Source organism: Canis lupus, chromosome 24 (assembly GCF_048164855.1).
Source record: "Canis lupus baileyi chromosome 24, mCanLup2.hap1, whole genome shotgun sequence".
NCBI lineage: Eukaryota > Metazoa > Chordata > Mammalia > Carnivora > Canidae > Canis > Canis lupus.
Genome location: NC_132861.1, coordinates 5,083,483 through 5,103,277, shown reverse-complemented (window position 1 = coordinate 5,103,277; position 19,795 = coordinate 5,083,483). Strand labels below are relative to the sequence as shown.

The 19,795-nt window shown below is 34.1% G+C and overlaps 1 protein-coding gene across 1 annotated transcript in view; it reads left to right on the top strand.

Annotated features, from left to right (window-relative positions):
* Positions 1 to 19,795, top strand: part of LOC140616562 (uncharacterized) — a 417,503-nt gene that overhangs the window by 215,820 nt on the left and 181,888 nt on the right. Inside the window, exon 7 of the mRNA XM_072797182.1 lies at positions 2,372 to 2,478. The gene's annotated coding sequence lies outside the window, so the exon portion shown is untranslated. The remainder of the gene's footprint in view (positions 1 to 2,371; positions 2,479 to 19,795) is intronic.

Here is a 19,795-nt window from a genome sequence, read left to right as displayed (position 1 = left end):
TGGATACCATGGCAACTATTTTGCATAAAAATTCTCCCATTTAATCTTCATGATAACCCAGTTCAGATACTATTGTTATCCCAATTTTTAGGTAAGGAAACTGAGGGAGAAAAAGGTTAAATCACTTTCCCAAGGTTATGGCACTAACAAGTGAAAGAGTGCTTGGATAGTGCTTGAGATTGTATGAGGCCCTAACAAAGGGTGTTCCACTATACTACTTTCCATTGAAAATTCTCCAATCCCTTGTCTTGGTAATGAAGGGGAAGCAGAGAAAGAGGTATGATTCAGTTTATTGTCTCATTGTCCTCAGCACAGCAATACTGAGAGGAGGGGAAGGAATGCTTATTTTTAAGGTTATCTTTCATTTTAGGCATACATAATTATCTGTAGGAAATACGTTTTACAATGAAGATTTGGTTCAACAATTTGTTTCTTTCAAATCCTGGTTTTTTTGTTTTTTTGTTTTTCACTGGAAAATTTAGTTATACTCAGGAAATTTATAACACAACATTAAAGGTGCCAAAGAAGTACCCTAAAAGCATCAAATGGGAGAGGGTGTCTGAGTGGCTCAGTCAGGTAAGCTTCTTACCCTTGATTTCAACTCAAGCCATGATCTCAAGGTTCTGAGATGTAGCCTGGTGTTGGGCTCTGAGCCACTGGGCTCTGTGCTCCTTGGGGAGTCTGCTGGAGATTCTTTCCCCTTGCTCCTCCCCACACCACCTCTCTCTCAAATAAATAAATATGTGTATAGAAAAAAGAATCAAATGGGATAAAAATGTTGCTTTGCAGTGACAGACTAAAACATTAGACTTCCTTTTAGTTAAGAAGAATAAAAGTCGAATGGATGTCTTTAAAGATTTTTTAAACTAAAAATAACATTAAGTGAAAGAATAATATTGGTAATATTTGAAATGTCTAGAGAAGGAAAAAATCATGGGTTTTCATTAGGAAGAATGGAGACCAGTTAGCCAGGTGGAAGTGATAGCGAAGTCTGTTTTCACAGAAATTTAAAATTGGAAAATTGAAGATTGCAATGGGTTCTGTTTTTATTAGATTGATTATAACAGTGGTGAGAAGGAGTGAGGGAGCATCTTTGTTTCAGAATTATGGAGATAAATAATGTCCTGAGGATAACTGGGAACTTAAAAACAGATACAGGTATTACACATCTAATTTGGATGTTGCAACTAGAAACATGTTTGTTTTTTTTTTTTTGTGGGTTGCAAACAGGGTGATATATACTTTCATACTACTGCTGGTTGTAAAACATAAGCATTTCAGGAGCATGTATTCTAAGAGACTTTTTAATTGGTCTGTTTACAGTGGGATAGCATTAGAATTCAAATTAATCAAGTGGTGGTTGATAGTAGGTTAGGATAGTGAGGAGGAACAGGAAACCATACTGAGGAGTTATATTTTTAAGTTTTCTTTATTCTGTATATGAATATTGGTGTAAATTTTGCAAATGATAATATATAAAAAGGAAGTTCTGGAATTAGCCAGTATTTAGGTTTTCTTACAGAGTTTATAATCACCTTGATCTCATTCCTTTAGTTCATCAGAAAAGGAGATAAGGACATTCCTGAGTTGTTAATGGAAGCTTAGATTATATATTAGTGATCACAAAATTTGATATGTCAGGGATGTGAATTTATATTTATTTCTATAGGCTAAGTAACCTGGCCAAGATGTGTAGACATCCAGTATTGCTTTTCTTCTTGGATATGTATGCAGCACTTTTTTCTCTTTTCTTCTACCTTCTCCTGTTAACAAGCATCAACCTTCAATGACTTTACATCCTTTATTCACATAATCAATTATTTTAGCCCAATAGATAGTGTTGGTACCTTTGTGATGACAAGAGTGATAATACATAAAACCTCAGATTCTTTACATTTGAGGTAATTTTAGAAGTGTAGTTATTAAATCTCTCAACCTAAGGTAGGTTTTACCACAACTTCATAGCTAGGCATACTATTCTCTTTGAAAACTTCCACATCATTCAATTTTCTGAGAGCTCTTGTATTTTGAACTATATTCCATTAATTAAAATAAGATCCATCTACTTATTACCATTACCTGTTATGTAACTTCTCTTTTGGAACTCTTCTAAAAATTTTAACTCTTCCAAAAATTGTAACTCTCTCTAAATTGTAACTCTTTGTCATAGGAAATCACTATAAGTTTTTAATTCAGCTCATGTGAGACTAGGTTAATTTCATTCTTCTAAAATGATTACTTCATTTGACACAGTTATGGTAGGGTTCAATGGTGGATATAAAAATGAAAGTAATTTTTAAAGGTTGGAAAATGATTTTTCACACAAAAAAACCTCAAGGCATCTTATAGCTTATTGTTTTTCTATTCTCAGGGTCACCTCCTGGTCCACAATGGCTTCTTCCCCTGTTGGCTAGCATGTTCATATTCTAGACAGCAGGTAAGAGAGAAGGCCAAAGGAGAAAAGAGATCACGAGCCAGGTACCTTTTCAAAAAAGTTTTCAAAAGTTGCCTCAATAAACTTGTGCTTATATCTTATTGACTTGAAGAACCAGGTCACTTGGTCAAATCTACTTGTAAAGGAGTCTATTTTGGGTGCTCAAATACCCAGTTAAAAATAAGATGTTTTGTGGGAGAACAGAATAATTTTTGGAGGACAATTAGTATTCTCAAGAACATAGAATTTCTAGGATCTTTTATAGGTAAATTGAGTTTTCAGTCACCTTAGTGTCCTCCTAACAAACAGTAATCTGGGCTGCATGGAAAAGAAATGGAAGTGGAAATGAGTGGAAATGTTATATGCTTTGGTTTTCAACACAAATAGTAGGTAACTGTTTTAGAATCAACATCTTCACCATGAATTATAGGTATAGGTAGGTAAAAAGTTGCCCTCTTCCTACTCTGGTCTCCCTATTTTGTGAAGTGCAAGAAGTTCAGGATGCTTTCATGTCACTTAACAAATTTTCAAATATTTTCTGAAAAATTTTAAGTTGATTCTTCTAAGCTACATGAAGGAATGTGTCTTTTTCTTCCTACTTGGTTAATTTAAGGTGAATATGTGATCAAAATCATCATTCTGATTACCTGCTATACTATAGTCACTGTATTAAGTCCTTGACACACATTGTATCTTTTAATACCCTCAACAATCCTGGAAGGTATGTATTTTTGTATTCACGTTAGAGCTGTGCATACTGATCCTTAGAGATTTAAGAAACTTATCCTAAATCTGAAAAGTCATGTCAGGGTTGAGATTAAAATTCAACTCAAAATCCGTACTTTTAATCACTCTGCTGTATTGACTTTAATCTTCTACCCTCTCCTAAGATAAATTAACATTGGTTAAAAAGAGATAGTTTTCCATTAGAGATAAATATGTATTTTTGCTCAAAATATTACACTGCTGTCTGTATATAAACATATACACATACATATACACACAACCCCCGTATGGGTTATGGCAATATAAAACATTTTTTTCTTGAGCATCTGAATTATTGTCAAAACTGTCTTTTGGGTATGTTTATAAGGCGAGGTTTGTAAGTTTTATAGATGAAAAGTTTTAGATCTTTAGTTATTACCCATGGATTCTGGGGCTTTGTGAAAATACACAGTACAGAAAATTTCTGCAAGTCCAGCAGAAATCAACTTTATGGGGATAGATTGGGTAGAAAAATTAATGGAGAGTATAAAGCCACTGCAGAGTCCTTGGATTACTGGTGGATTTGAAAATGAACAGGTATTTGTAAGAACAGTAGTTTGACTGCTTATTATACTTTGCTCTCTTTTCTGATTATATTACATGATGTAACCCAATGATTCAGAAATTGGATCTGTATGGGGAAATGTGGATGACCACAATTCCCTACTAGTCAGTGCTTCTACAATGAGGTATTCCAACATTCCAGGAATCATTTTGGAAATCAACCAGAACTCAAGATTTGTTAGGGAAGTTTGCTAAAACGCTTACAGATAGAGCACACAGTGCTGATCTGATGTCTGCCCCAGAGATTTCTGCACCTGACCTCCAAATAACCTTCTGCATTGAAGTCCTTTGTCTTATACAGTCATGTTGGCTGTCCTTACTTCAAAGATGCACTGTATCTCCATGATGTCAGTATTTGTTCTCAGAGACATGCCTATGTTAAATTCTACTGTCTGTATGTCTATAAGAAGTGGTCTTCATCCATGTTGTTGGTATTAGGTCTGCCTATATATATAAGGCAAAACTGATCTAGCTGGTGGGATTTACTCATGAATGATGGATAGTACTGATATGTACACTCTTTATATTCTTACAGTACTTGGTAGTTTTTAAGATTTTATTTTCATTAGATATAGCAGCTTTTGATTTAGATATAAATTAGTTTTCTTTTAGTGTGGTTGTTGGACTGTTAGGACGAAAATCATCCAACGTGCTCATTAAAAAGGTAGGATCTTAGGCACCGTTCAGAATGACTGAGAATAGGGCTCAGGATCTGTATTTTAAAGAAGTTTCCCAGGTGATATGATGCACGTTAAAGTTTGTAAACTGCTACCTTGGAGGAATAAGTACCTGTGACAAGATGTTTAACATAAGGTGCTTAGAATTGACATCCTTCCTTCTTATTTTGTAGGAATTCCTTCCTTTCTCTTTGTCTTCATTTTTTTTTGTCCCCAAATGTAAATAAAATTTTTAAAAATCCATAGGGACTTTCAAGATCTATTCTAAAGCTATCTTTTGACATTCAAAACATATTAGATCTGGGGCTGATCATATATAATGGGATGTTTAAATGATTTGAAACTTAGGACATTACCAGGTTTCTCCTTTCTGTGGGATCTAACCTTTTAGCCTTCGTTGGCACCACCATTTCCCTCCTCTCAGAAAGATATTAAAAAAGTAAATGTCATGTCTGCGGGTTACATGGTGGCTTTCACACTTGTTCAGTTACAGGGTACATGGCAAGCATAAGGTTCTAAAAATCTTTACTACATGATGCCTGGGTGATTCAGCAGTTGAGTGTCTGCCTTTGGTTCAGGGCTTGATCCTGGGTCCAGGGGTTGAGTCCCACATCAGGCTCCCTGCAAGGAGCCTACTTCTCCTTCTGACTATGTCTCTGCCTCTCTCTGTGTGCCTCTCATGAATAAATAAAATTTTTAAAAAATATTTAAAAAATAAAAATTCTTATTATTAAAAATATAAGTTCAAAATAGTTATATATGTATATGTGTATATATATAATTATATAGTAGTTTATGTGATCTCTTTGGTGAATATGATCTCTTTGGTGAATAACTCAGTTTTTAGATTACAATATTTTGATGGTAGAATGCTGCCTTTATATTCTTGAGGTTTGAGATTCAAAGGAGAGAAACAGGAGAAAATACATTAGTTGTCAGTAAGTTTCTATGATCCATCAGCATTACCCATGAAAGAAGACAGCATTCAGGATGGTATTCATACCTTTTTGCAATGCTCAGTAACGACATTGGCATGTTGATATCTAAATTTAGCTATAACAAGAATAATTGTGGTTATGTTGCCTGAATGTGACATAATATGGTAGCTGTTTCTGTGAGACAGTTGCCATTAATACTGGCCTAGACAATCCTTTTGTCACATGTCCCAGGCTGTGATCCTCAGCTCAGAGTGAGTGTATGATCCAAGCTGATAAAATCACAATGAGTCTCAGAGTTCTTGGGGACCTATTAGAGAAGTGGCTCTCTTTTTCTGCCATAAAGATAAGAAGCTCATGGTTGTTAAGCTACCTTGTCTCCATAAGGTGAGAGCCAGTTTGGATAATGCAGCCTACCTGGAGAAGGGGAACCAAAAGATAAAGACAAAGGAACTAGTTTTGTGGGACATTTAAATTCATGCATCAAAAATCACTTGAAGGCAAATGTATGCCCAAGGTTTTCAGTTGTATGAGCTAATACATTCACTTTTTTTGTTTAAGTCAGTGTGTGTGTGTGTGTGTGTGTGTGTGTGTTTTCCCACTGGCAACTGAAAGAGTCCTGACTGATTTACCCTCTAACAGTGCTTATTACACTTCATTATTATTGCTTATGTTAAAATGTGACTTCCTTGCTACACTGTTACCTCCATGAGGGCAGGGCAATGTCCCTATTGTCTGTTGTGTCCCACTGCCTACCACAATTCTAGCACAGGGTAAGCATATGATAAACATTTTTTTAAATTTTTATTTATTTATGATAGTCACCAGAGAGAGAGAGAGGCAGAGACACAGGCAGAGGGAGAAGCAGGCTCCATGCACCAGGAGCCTGACGTGGGATTCGATCCCGGGTCTCCAGGATCACGCCCTGGGCCAAAGACAGGCGCTAAACTGCTGCGCCACCCAGGGATCCCGATAAACATTTTAAAATGTGAACACACAATATATTATGCTTCTTGATAAGGCTAATATTGCAACATTTTTGTGTTATAACAATTTGTTCCGCAATCTTATTTATTTATTTATTTATTTATTTATTTATTTATTTATGAATGATAGTCATACAGAGAGAGAGAGAGAGGCAGAGACACAGGCAGAGGGAGAAGCAGGCTCCATGCACCGGGAGCCCCACGTGGGATTCGATCTCGGGTCTCCAGGATCGCGCCCTGTGCCAAAGGCAGGCGCCAAACCGCTGCGCCACCCAGGGATCCCCGCTATATTCTTTAAAGGAAAAAAAAACAGCCCTACATACCACATCCAATTTCTCTGTCTTCTGTACTGATGATCATGATACATCTTGCCACCCACATTGTTTTCTTCTCTACCTTACTATAAGCAAAAAATGAATCAGAGCAACTCTTTTGCCTATTGATTTTTAACTAGTTACTTCCTGATTAAAAAAAAAAAAGATTTTATTTATTTGTCAGAAAGAGAGAGAGAGCAGGAGGAGTGCTGCTGAGCAGGAAGCCCTATGTGGAACTCAATCCCAGAACCCTGGGAGCATGACCTGAGCCAAAGGCAGACGCTTAGCCAACTGAACCATCCCCAGGCATCTTGATTTTTTAAGGAGTTACTCCCTGCTTTTGTAGCCATTCCTTTGTCTGTGTTCAAATGACATTTTATTTATATTTCTTTCTTTTTTTTAAGATTTTATTTATTTATTCATGAGAGACACACACACACACACACAGAGAGAGAGAGAGAGAGAGAGAGAGAGAGAGAGAGGCAGAGACACAGGCAGAGGGAGAAGCAGGCTCCATGCAGGGAGTCTGACGTGGGACTTCATCCTGGGTCTCTAGGATTACACCCTGGGCCAAAGGCGGCACTAAACCGCTGAGCCACCCAGGCTGCCCTTTATTTGTATTTCAATTGCAGCACATTTCATGGTGTATTATAATTAATAATTCACGCTTTGCTTCTCTTTGTTCCTAAAATTATGTATTCTTTGAAAATAGCAACTGAATTTTTCTTTACCTTTATATTGCATTTTACATTTGTGTTTTTAAAATGCACTTTTCTTTAGTTTCTGTTTCTACTCTCTTTAGTGTTTTATGCCATTAAAAACTGAACTGAATAGCCCTGGAATTTTTGTATTCCCATTTGAAGGTTGTCATCTATGTGGTTAACTCATCAATTAGCATATTGCACATTTACTTCAAAAGGAAGTCTAGGAATGGCCAAATTACTGTGGATGGAGGCTTGAAAAAAATAGATTTTAACAGTTACCATTCACAAGCCCCAGTTTTGCAATTACTTGGAAATTATAGCCCATATGAAAATGGAAACACAAAATCCAAGAACTAAACTAAAAGCAGAGACCTTTGAGAATGTTCAAAGTAAGGAAAGAATCCTTGTGTTAAAGATATTTTGGACTACCTAGGCTTTCAAAAATACTTCATAATAGTGATGTTCTAGTGGTAGTGACTATTTCATTGCCTATTGAATGGTTATTCTCCAGCCTTTCTTTCTTGACACATTTGCTTAGGGAATGCACAGGTAATGCATTCCAAAGGTATGTGCTTAGGAAGGTAGTTTCCTTTTCCGCAGTGGAGAGGACATGTTTTGAACAAGTTATGGGAATGTCATTCTTTCCTGTCAATGACTGTTCTAATGATGAGCATGTAATCCATCTCAGACTAATGAGATGTAAGGGGAATTCTACCTGAGGATTTTACGAGAAGTTTTCTAATAGAAATAGAGAGAGAGAGGAGAGAAAGAAGAGAGAGAACTCACCAACCTTTTGCAATATGTCATAGATTCCAAGATGAATATTAAATATTAAGGAAAAAGAGAAATAGGGAAATAGTAAAATAGAGGCTATCAAAAAGAAATTTTTATAAATTGGGAACTCTTCAATGGTAGCAATTGGCTATAGCTCTAAGATAGCTAGTCCTAGGAAATAATAGACTATTGCTCTACATGTTATTGGAAAGTCCTCACCCTGAAATGTAAACAGTCTAAGAGAATTTATGAGCTTCAGCATAATATTATTGAAAGAAGAAAGATGTAGTAATATTAAATATAAACAGATAGGATATGATTTTTTTAAATTCCAGATAAAGGGGATAGAAAATATGTTATTATATGTTCAGTATAACACAAGGAGAAAATAACCTGAGCCACTGAAATGAACATCCTGGTTGGTTTAGCACTTACATTCCCTAGAGAGAGACAGGTAGAAGCAAAGGATTACTATAGCTTGATAAAATATATATTCATTTCAGTTTGCCCTGACTTGATTATCATTAAGCAGAAATCTGATTATTTATTAGATTTCCCAAGTACCTTCATTCTAGAATGGTGAAATTTTTATTATCTGACTGATACAGGTGGTAGTCCATGGATATTGAATGATTGTAAAACAGTAGGCCTTCTGGTTGATATACCTACTTCCTATTGATTAGGCTAACACAAATCCTGTTCCTTAGAGTCTATGTTAGAGCTATAAATTGATGCTCTGGTATATTTCATTGCTTCATTCAGTCATTATTTACTGATCTCAGAGCTTCAGGACAAGCAGTGGGGAAGTACCCAAGTGCTTGGCTGCTAGCTTTCAGAAGGATTTGAAGCAACTCTAGTTGCCTTTAAGAACAATTTCAATTCTAAGCCTAAAATTGAGAGGGAGATACAGAGACTTCCAATATATTTGCTCCCATGCATAGCCTTTACCATTATTATCACCCACTAGAATGGTACATTTTTTACCAAGGATGAAACCACACTGATACTTTGTAATAACCCAAAGTCCATAGTTGACACTATGGTTCATTCTTAGTGTTATACATTATTTGGGCTTGGACAAATGTATAATGACATGTATCAATCATAAATATTATACAGAGTATTGTCACTGCCCTAAACATCCTCTGTGCTCCAATTCATCTTTCCCCTCCCACCCTTGGCAACCACTGTTCTATTTTTCCATAGTTTTGCTTTTTCCAGAATGTCATATTCTTGGAATCATACAACGTGTGGCCATTTCACATTGGCTTCCTTCACTTGTAATATGTATTGAAGGTTCCCCCATGTGTTTCCATAGCTTGATAGCTTATTTCTTTTTAGAGCTTAATTATACTCTGTTGTCTAGTACTATAGTACTATTGTCTAAGTATTATAGTTTAGCCATTCACCTACTGAAGGATATCTTGGTCGCTTCCAAGATAAAGCTGCTATAAACATCCTTGTGCACATTGTGGTGACAAGTTTTCAACTCCTCTGAGTAAATACCAAGCACTGTGATTGCTGGATCACATAATTAGTTTGTATGTATGTTTAAAGTTTGGTAAGTTTAGTTTTGTAAGAAACTGTCAAACTGTCCTCTGAAGTGGCTGTACCACATTTTATTCCTACCAGCTATGAATAAGAGTTCCTCCTGTTCCACATTTGGTATTGTCAATGTTTTGGCTTTTGGCCATTGTAATAGGGGTGTAGTCATGAATGAATATTGTGTCCATTTTCATTTTCCTGACAACATGTGATGTGGAATTCTTCTCATATGCTTGTTTCTTTCTGCATGTCTTCTTTTGGTGAGATATCTGTGAAGGTATTTGGCCAATTTTTAAATCAAATTGTTTCTTTATGGTGAATTTTCAGTTATTTATGTACGTTGGATAATAGTCTCTTATCAGATATATTTTTTGAAAATATATTTTCCTGTAGTCTGTGACTTGTCTTCCTTCTCATTATCTTGACATTATCTTTCACAGAGCAGTTTCTAATTTTAATGAAATATAGCTAATAATTTTTTTCATTGATTATGCCTTTTGTGTTATATGTAAAAGGCATCACCATGCTCAAGGTCATCTCGGTTTTCTCCTCTATGTTATCTTCTAGGAGTTTTATAATTTTGTCTGTGATCTATTTTGAATGAATTTTGTAAAGGGTATAAGGTCTGTGTCTAAATTCATTTGTTTGCATGTGGATGTCCAGTTGTTACACCACCATTTGTGGAAGAAAGTATCTTTCCTCCATTGTATTGGCTTTGCTCTTTTGTCAAATATCAGTTGACTGTATTTAAGTGAGTCTATTTCTGGGTACTCCATTCCTCTTCACTGATCTATTTTTCTATTCTTTTACCAATACCATACTGCCTTTAAAAAAAAAAAAAGATTTTGTTTATTCATTTGAGAGAGAGCACATAAGCAGAGGGAGAGGCAGAGGAAGAGGGAGAAGCAGACTTCCTCCTAAGCAGGGAGCCCAATGCAAGGCTCAATCCCAGGACTCTGGGATCATGACCTGAGCCAAAGGCAGCCCCTTAACTGACTGAACCACTCATGAGCCCCAACCATACTGTTTTGATTACTGTAGCTTTATAGTAAGTCTTGAAGTTAGTGAGAGAGTGTTACTTTTCCAACTTTGTTCTCCTTTAATATTATTGGCTATTCTGGGTCTTTTGCCTCTTCATATTAAGTGTTAGTTCGGTTTGTTGATATCACAACAAGGCTTGCTGGGAATTTGCTGGGATTGCCCTGAATCTAGGGAAGGGTTAGGAAGAACTGACATCTTGATAATATTAAGTCATCTTCTCCAGGAACATGGAATATTTTTCCATTTATTTAGTTATTTGATTTCATCAATCAGAACTTTGTAATTTTTCTCATATAGATCTTCATATTTTGTAAGATTTATATCTAAATCATTTTTGAGGTGCTAATGTAAATGATATTGTGTTTTTATTTATTTTTTATTTTTTTAAAGATTTATTTTTATTTATTTATGATAGACATAGAGAGAGAGAGGCAGAGACACAGGCAGAGGGAGAAGCAGGCTCCAAGCCGGGAGCCTGATGTGGGACTAGATCCCGGGACTCCAGGATCGCGCCCTGGGCCAAAGGCAGGCGCCAAACCGCTGCGCCACCCAGGGATCCCCGATATTGTGTTTTTAATTTCAAATTCCACTTGCCCATTCATGGTGCACAGAAAAGTGATGGACTTCAGTTTATTAATCTTGCATTCTGCATCTTTGCTTAAAATCACTTATTAGTTCCAAGAAATTTTTGTTGATTCTTTCAGATTTTTTTATAAAGATGATCATGTCATCTGTGAACAAAGACAGTTTTATTTCTTTCTTCCAAATCTGTATGCCTTATACCTCCTTTTCTGGCCTTATTGCATGAGTTAGAACTTCCAGTACAATGTTGAAAAGGAATGATGAAAATTAAGGAAGCTACGAAGTTGAGGAAGTTTCCCTCTATTCCTAGTTCACTGAGATTTTTTTTTTATCATGATTGTATGTTAGATTTTTTAAAATACTTTTTCTGCATCTAAGGATATGGGCATGTGATTTTTCTTTGTTAATCTGTTGCTATGATGAATCAAATGAATTGAGTTTCAAATATTTAACCACCTTGCATAACTGGGATAATTTCCAATTTGTATGGTGTATAATTCTTTTCAAACATTGACTTGTTAATGTTTTGTTGAGGATTTTTGCATCTATGTTCACAAGAGAGATTGACTTACAGTTTTCTTTTCTTGAGTGTCTTTGTCTGGTTTTGGTATTAGTGTGATGTTGACCACATAGAATGAGTTAGAAGCAATCCCTCCATTTTTGTTCTCTAAGAGAGATTGTAGATAATTGATACAATTTTATATTCTTAAATAATTACTTAAATTCACCAGTGAACCCACCTGCTTTTGTGCTTTCTGTTTTGAAATGTGACTAATTATTGACTCAAGTTATCTCATAAATATTGGCCTATGGTATTATTTCTTCTTGCATTAGTTTTGGCAACATGTGTTTTTCCAGAAATTTGTCCAGTTCATCCAGGTTATAAAATTTGCAGCTACTTTTCCTCTTCTTCTTCTTTGTTTTTTAAAGATTTTATTTGTTTAATTCATGAGACATAGAGAGGCAGAGATATAGGCAGAGGGAGAAGCAGGCTCCCCACAAGGAGCCCCATGTGGGATTTGATCCTGGAACTCTGAGATCACACCTTGAGCCTAACGCTCAACTGCTGTGCCACCCCTCAGGCATCCCTATTTGAATTCTTTTATTATCCTTTTAATGTGCATGGGATCCCTGGTGGTGTCTCCTCTTTGATTTCTGATATTAATAATTTTTCTCTTTTTTTTTCTTAGTTACCGGCTAGTAGCTTACCAATTTTACTGATCTCAAAAAATCTGATCTAGGTTTTATAGATTTTCTCTATTGATTTCTGTTTTTCTAACTTATTAATTTCTGCTTTAATTCTCACTCTTTCTTTTCTTCTGCTTACTTTGGATTTAATTTGCTCATCTATTTCCTAAGGTAGAAACTTAGATTATTGATTTTAGAAATGTCTTTATATTTAAAATATGCATTCGATGCTATAATTTCCTACTGAGTATTAGTTTCACTGCATTCTACAAATTTTGATAAGCTGTGTTTTCATTTTCATTTAGTTCAAAACATTTTAATTTCTCTTATGACTTCTTCCTTGACCCTTCCTGTGTTATTTCAAATCGTTATTTAATCTACATGTATTTTGGGACTTTTCACTCGTCTTTCAGTTATTGACTTGTAACTTTATCCTATTGTGGTCTGTGAGCACACGGTGTCTGATTTAAATTCTTTTATATTTGTTAAAATGTTGTTTATGGCCCAAAAGATGGTCCATTTTGGTGAATGTTCTATGTCAGCTTGATAAGAATGTATTGTCTGCTTGTTTGATGAATCTATATATGTCAGTTACATCCAGTTGATTGATAGTGTTGTTGATTTCAACTCTGTCCGTACTCATTCTCTGCCTGATCGATCTGTTCATTTCTTTTCTTTTTTCTTAATTTAAATTCAATTAGCCAACATATAGTACAACATTAGTTTCAGATGTAGTTTTCAATAATTCAGATAGAGGGGTGTTGAAATGTCCAACTATGATAGTGGATTTATCTCTTTGTATCAGTTTTTTGCCTGATCCATTGTTACTGTTACTTTTTTTATCTTTAACTTACTGTTATAAAGAAGAGGACTGGATGTTAACATTTTTCCTCTTGCTTCCATCTTCTCAATATGTTTATATTGTGGCTTTGAAGTAAACCAATATTAAGTATTAAGAATAGTACAACTCTAAATATGCATATGTGTATATCACAATCACTTTTTTTCTGTATATCATTTTATTTTTCCTGCACTTCATAATTACCTCAGTTTTTAGTTTGCTTAGTTTTCTATATTACTCTCTAAATTTCAAACTCCTCTCAATAGAACCAAAGACAGCAGGATATTTATTCATTGTCTTTAAATAATCTTTTAATAAACAACTGTTTAAAAATTTTAATGCAATCAAATTTGTAGTTTTCTTCCTCCAAAAGCACTTTCGTGTTTTAAAAAGACATCCTACCATACCCACCCCTCAATATCCTATGTTTATTTGATAACATTTTTTAATTTTGCTTTTACTTTTAAGTCTATAACCCATATGGAATTGACATTTTGGCTTAGTATTAGATAAAGATCAGTTTCTCTTTTAGACAAGTAAGAAATTATACCAACATCATTTATTGCATAGCACTGCATTTCCCTACTGATTTACAATACTGGTTGTCATAAATCAAACTTTAATCTTTTTTTTTTTCTTGTTTTACTCCTTTCTTACAGTGAAGCATATCCTGCATTAGTTTTCTGAGAAAGGCTATATGGAGAGGGTGCATTTCAGATCGTGTATGCCTAAAAATGCTTTATATCTATCCTCTCACTAGATTGATAATTAAGCTAAATATGCAATTATAAGATGGATATTATTTTTCCTTCAAAATATACTTTTTCTACTATTGCACTTAAAATTTCAGATGCCTTTCTAATTCCTAAACATTTCAACCTGAAAAATAATTTCCTTCAAATTTCTACCACTCTATGCTATCTATCTCTGTTTTCTTTTCCTGGAACATTAATTAGTTTAGTTCTGGATATCCTTAATGGAATTACTATCAAAAGAAATCTTTCATGTCCTATTTTCTTCCTTTTTGTCTTTTGCTCCAGTTTCTGGGAGATTTCCTCTACTGTAGTTTATAAATCTTACATTGATTTTTTTTTACAATTATATTACTGATGTGAGAAACAAAGGCAAAAGAAAAAATTAAATTTCCTTACTACCTACAATCCACTGACAAGTCCTTGAAACAGGTAGAGTGACCCTTCTTTAGGAACTTAGCTGCCTTGATGCTGAAACTTTGCTAAGGGCAAAAGGCAGTCTTAACATTATCCCAACCTCCAATTATCCTGTAAGTCTACTTTAACATATAAAAATTCCTTTGGAAACTTCCTTTATTTCTAACCCTCAAGATAAATGTTAGCTAATGTATACTATTTTCCTAATAACTAACCCCTTCAAGGTCCTGGAAATCTTGTTTCCAAAAATTTCTTAGAGATTTTATGCTATCCCTAACCCTCCCAACTTGAAAGCATATAATCCGTCACCCATCAAAACCCCAGTGCAGCTCTTTCTACCCACAGGTTTGTCCCCATGCTTTATTAAAATCACCTTTTTTTTGTACAGAATACAGTCTCAAGAATTCTTTCTTGAGAAGAAATATTATCTACATTACTGCTACATTTAAAATTTTTTAATATTTCTTTCTCATTATGTGAATATTTTAAAACATTTTTATTGCCACCCTTGTTTCATAGTTGCAATATCTTCTCTTATCTGAAGTTCATAATTAAGTTTTGAAAAAATATTTTCTTCTGCTTTCTGCAGCATCTTCACTTCCTTGTTTTGGTGAATATCCTTGAAGTTAGATGGTGTCTTTAAATATTGGGTCATTGTAGGCTGTCCATTTATATTTAAGAATGAGACATTAAAAAGATTATTGGAAGCCATGTGGATTGGTGCATCTACTGATAAGCTAATTTTTTTGTCTTTTGTTCCAGTTTCTGGGAGATTTTCTCTACTGTAGTTTATAAATCTTACATTGATTTTTTTACTAGCTAAATTATAGGGCTGTCTATGATTCTTTTCCCTTGGGTTGATCACTTTCTTTAGAATCCCTGCCAAAATCCAAAATCCCTGCCTTGTGAGTACAAGGACATTCATGGTCTTAACTATTTAATATATTAATTTTTAAGTAATTCCCCTGGTTTTGCTTTGGTATGTCTTCTTTGAATTTAGCTCTGTTATCTTTAGCTCAGAGCTTCTCTAGAAGAGTGTATCTCACATTTTTAGCCAGGGCAGCAGAGGGATGCCTGGTCTCATAGGATTGTGAAAGGCTTGGGAATCTATTTGATTTTTAAAATGAGTTTTTCTCGTGTTATACCCAAACCATACACTCCAGAACACCTAATGTTTGCAAAGCTTGCTGTAGCACACATTGTCATCTGTCTGTTTTGGGCTTTCTCAGATTAGCTACTTAGGTAGCACTCCCCCATTAGTTTTTCAATTCTAAACTTGTTTCTTTCACTTATTTGCTATCCTGTGTCCAATTTTTTTTGACCTTGTGATCTTATCCCTTTTAAAAATTTCTTGATTCTCTGTTAGTATGATTTTGATATGAAATAGAGATAAATATGCACATTTAATCTACCATGTTTACCTGCAATAAATTAAAAATTTATTTTAAACTACTTCCATAAGGTTTCGGACTCAGGGATGCATTTCATATTTTGTTCTGTGGTCTATTAATGCATCAACCTAAAATTAGTATGATTTCTTTTTTCAGTAAACTGAAATATGATTATGACCTATATGTTCCCTACTACATCCAGTCACCTACTGTGCAGAATTGCTACTAGAACTGAACATCTTCATGAACTTCTTATATATTTTATGGTTGAGAATGATCTTAGTTTTCTTTATATGTCAGTGTGTGTTTGTAGGTATAAAAGTATTTTCAGTTCATTTAATTTCTATTGATACTAGAAATATTGCTCTTGACACATATTTGCCATCAAGGCAAAAACTTTTTTAACACCATAAGGATTTGACTACTTGGTAAATGGACTGGATATACCTAATTCTCAGTGGGATTTTAATAATTGTTATTTAACTATTAATAATAGCAGTTGGATAAAAAATGACTATGGAATTGGCTGAAGAAAATATTACAGATGTACTTTCAAACCTTAAAAAGTAATCCTTGCTAGGTTTAACAAAATGTACTGTTGAAAGACTATGGTTTTCACCGAGGGAAATGGATGGAATATGTTATGCATTAAGCTATTCCAAAAGACTGCATATTTGAGAGCTTCAAAGATCAGTTTGGCACTGTACCATAGTTGATTTGGCATGAAAGAATGTTTTCTAGTTCTGGCATACTTGCTTTCATTATTCTTCTGTATCTCCCCATAGAAGTCTACTGAACTGCAAAGAGCAAGTTAAAAAAAAGTATTCAGCAAAACAAACCAACACAGACTTCCCAATTCATTTGGATTGCTTTTACAGCTGTAAGATCATATTTTACCAAGTTTAAAGAACTTAATCATTGAAAATACATTAATGTTGTGTCAGTAAATTTGCCTTTTTAGTATCCTTTTTAGCAAAGCTACTGATTATAGTAACTTTTAATTATGAAATTCACAATTATTTTAGGTATTGGTAAATGATATTAAATTCAATTCAGCAGAATTAGATTTATTTATTAGATGCATTAATGTTCCGAACTCAGCCTGTTCAAAGGATAAAAGACAGAAGAGTAGCAATGATAGAAAACTTTACTCTTTGAATGGCAATGCCAGACATTGAGTCTCTTGTGGTCATTCCCTGGAAAAAATGCCTTTCCATTTATATATATTTAGATCTGAGTGGGCATTTATACTCATTGTACCAATCATAGACTTCAGTCCCAGAAGCAAAATAGTTCCTGTCCCTGATAGGATATTATACTGCACTCTGAGAGATTAGCTTTGTGAATTACCTCAGATTATTAAGTATTTAGTCTCTTGATAGTCTTAACTGTGGAACACAATTTTAAATATAAACTACGCAGAAAAATCCACTAAGTCAAAATTACATTTTCAAAGTGCTATACCTCATACTTTTATTCCAAAGGCCCTAATTTAGGGCTTATATCAGTGAATTAGCTTTAGACATGATCTTAGAATGTTTTGTTAAACAGTGTTTCAACTTTCTGATGGTTAATGGAATGAGAGGTGTGAGATAGTAAAAATCTTTTAGAGATTGAAGTGATAGGTGATAGCTAATAGTTTGTTAGCGAGGGAGATAAAAGTCATGTAAGTTAACAAAAGAATTATAAAAGTACAGAAATTTTGGGCCACAAAATGAAAGAGTAAGCATATCTGTTTATCTAAACCATTGTTGCATATTTTTTTCAGAAAAATGGGGTGTTAATTAATGTTTAAATAAGAACTGATCATTATTAGGGCATTACCATTAGTTAGCCAGAGTCCTTAGGGCCAAAGAATGTTTTTTTGTTTTGTTTTGTTTTTATTATTGTTTTTTACCTCTAGTCACTGTCCATTTTTTCATACAAAAACTGCACACTAAAAAAAAAACTGCACACTAGGCAAGTGGGACACTTGTTATTTCCTGGCAATGCCATATTCTTTTATGCTTTTATGGATTTGTTCATTCTGAATTCCTTGTTTGGAATTCAGAGCTGGTCTATTTGCTGAACTTCTGCACATCTCTTAGAGACCAACACAAACAATTTCCTCTGACACTGCATCCTTACTCTCTTCTGGCGGAATGAGCATCTAGCATTAAAGTTCAAAACAACAGCAAAATACACATACACATTAGTATATGTATATATGTGTTATGTTGAAATAATGAAATTACACTTTTTTAGGTTTATATAAAATCAAATATTGGCAATTTCATATAGTTCTTTGCCCTTTGGCCATCCTGATTTTGGAAGATAAGTGCCAATACTTTATGAATAAATGAACAAAATAGATCTATATTTGCTAACTTTATATATGTTTTCCTAATGCCTATAATTTTTAGGAATTTCAGAATCAAAATGGGAAAGTGATTCACTGGTAGACACTATTTTAGATGACATACACCCTAATTTGAAATTCTACCACTTGGAAGGCAAATGTTTGTAATACTGTAAAAAAAGATCTAAAAAGTCATATCCTTAAATAGACTATGAGGAATACAATGTAGAAGGGAAAAATACATACATATGCATATTATCTTATTATAGATAACATCCATTAGATTATTTATTCTATTTCTCCTATTAGGTTATAAATTCTATAAGGGAAAATACCATATCCTATTCATTTTTGTAGGATCTTTCAATTAAAATAATGAACTTCCAATGTTAGAAAATAGTGCTGAGACAGACATTATATTGATTATGGCCTTTATAAGTAGTCCAAAGTTCACCAAAGTCCATAGTTTACATTACTGTGTATTCTTGGTGTTGTAGATTCTATGACTTTGGACAAATAGATAATGACATATATCCATCATTATGGTAACATACAAAGTATTTCCATTACCCTAAAAATCCTCTGTACTCCTAATATTCATCCCTCCCCACACTCTCCGTGGAAACCACTGATCTTTTTACTGTCTCCATAGTTTTGCCTTTTCCAGAATGTCATAGAGTTGGAATTATGGCATGTAGCTCAGTTTCTTCATGTACTTTTTATGAATATATAATATGAATTTGTCACCATGATAATTCTCATGAATTCCTTTCTGGAATAATATTATTTACCTTATCTCTTTTCCCATGTCATTTGATGGATAAATCTTGATATAGAAAGGAATTTTTTAGCTTTTTTGTTTGAGAGTTCTTCAACATGAAAACAATTGCTCTTAATGTATATTAATCAATATTCTGTCTTTATAAAATATTATTCAATTTTTCTTTAAGCATACTGAAAATTCATAGGCAATGTAGCCAGCGTACACACATCATTTAAAAGTTATCAATAAACTTCTCCAGGTAACACTTTACTATAAAGAGAAGGAGAGGTAATCAAATTTACAATAAAACAATATGTATTTTAATTGATATGTTTGGGCATAACTACAGGAAGTGATAATGAACTAGAAGATGTTTCAGATATTTAAAATGGATATGTTTAGGATAAATAAAATCACAAGCCCATCTGTATTAAATGTACAGGAAAATGAAAGAGCAAAGATATGTATACACACTAAACAAAACTGTAGGGGCACCTGGATGGCCCAGTTGGTTAAGTGTCTGCCTTCAGCCCAGGTCATGATCCCAGGGCTCTGGGATCAAGCTCTGCATCAGGCTCCCTGCTCAGTGAGGACCCTGCTTGCATCTCTCCCTCTCTTTCCCTTTGCTGCTCCCCCTCCTTGTGCTCTCTTGCTCTCTCTCTTAAATAAATAAATAAATAAATAAATAAATAAATAAATAAATAAATAAAATCTTTTTAAAAATAAGTAATACATACTCATTTGTATATAATAAGAAAAAAAGGGAAACAATCTCCAATGAATC